This window comes from Egretta garzetta, unplaced genomic scaffold (genome assembly GCF_000687185.1).
Source record: "Egretta garzetta isolate BGI_Z169 unplaced genomic scaffold, ASM68718v1 scaffold225, whole genome shotgun sequence".
Taxonomy (NCBI): domain Eukaryota; kingdom Metazoa; phylum Chordata; class Aves; order Pelecaniformes; family Ardeidae; genus Egretta; species Egretta garzetta.
Genome location: NW_009259684.1, coordinates 303,600 through 304,721, shown reverse-complemented (window position 1 = coordinate 304,721; position 1,122 = coordinate 303,600).

The following is a 1,122-nucleotide window of genomic DNA, read 5'->3' as shown; positions in this document are numbered from 1 at the left end:
TTTTCCCCTATTCCTTCTCCCACCGCTTTTCCCCGAGCCATATCGTGCATTTTTACTGTCCCTCCGCAGCCCCAGTTCTCTCACGGCCAAGGGGAGATGCCGGGCGAGGACCCTCCCGTGGGCAGGAGCCCACCCCTGCCCGATGCCCTTGGCACCCAAGGGACCCGCCACCCCCAGCACCCCCCTCCAGGGGATACACCCAGCCGAGGAGGGGGGAGATGGACGGGACAGAACCCCCCCGGCAACCCAAAAAAACTGCAACCCACCACTGGAAACACCACCACCCCCCAAAAAAGAGGGAGAAATCCAACTTGGAGCCATGCTCCTTCCTCCCCACCCTCCTCCTCCTCCTCCTCCTGGCTCCCAGCCTGCAGCCCTGCAGATGCCCAGCTCTGCCCTCCACCCCCGAGGAGATTTGGGGTCCTGCCCCATCTCACCTTTGGGACACTGGGGTGCTCTGGGGGAGCACCCACCACCCAGCACCTGGGGCTGCGCTTTCCCCGCAGATTTTCTGCTTTTTCCTCCATTAAACCTCATTTTCTCCCCTCCCTGGTGCCTTTTCCCCCCTATTTTTCCCCTCTCTGCTTTGATTTCTTGCCTATATAAAAGGGTATGAAAATCACCCAAACCCCCACGGGATGGGCCGAGCCTTGGGTGCTGCTCACTGATCGCCTTTTTATCTTATTTTATCTTATTTTATTTTATTTTATTTTGCTAGGGCTGGGTTTTATCTGGCTTCCTCACCTCAGCTGTGCCGGGATCTTCCTTGGAAAAAAACCAAATCCCAAACTGACTCCCAACACCTTTCCCTGCTCTGTGGAGGAAATATTTAAAGGGGAGCAAGGGGTTTACGTGGCCTGTCGATATCTTTTATCTTGCCAGCCTCGTCCTTATATTAATATCACTAAAGCAGGATGTGAAAGGGAAAAAAAAAAAAAAAAAAACCAAACCAAACACCAAAAAGCTGATGAGCTTTACGTATAAACTCCCCAGGAGAAAGGAGAACCTTCTCCCTCGCCAGATCCGCGGCCCCAGCTATCACAAAGGGGGCTGAGACCGTGATTTGTTTCGTGGCAGCTGAAATCGATGGGGGAGAGAGAGGGGGGAAAAAATAAAAATACC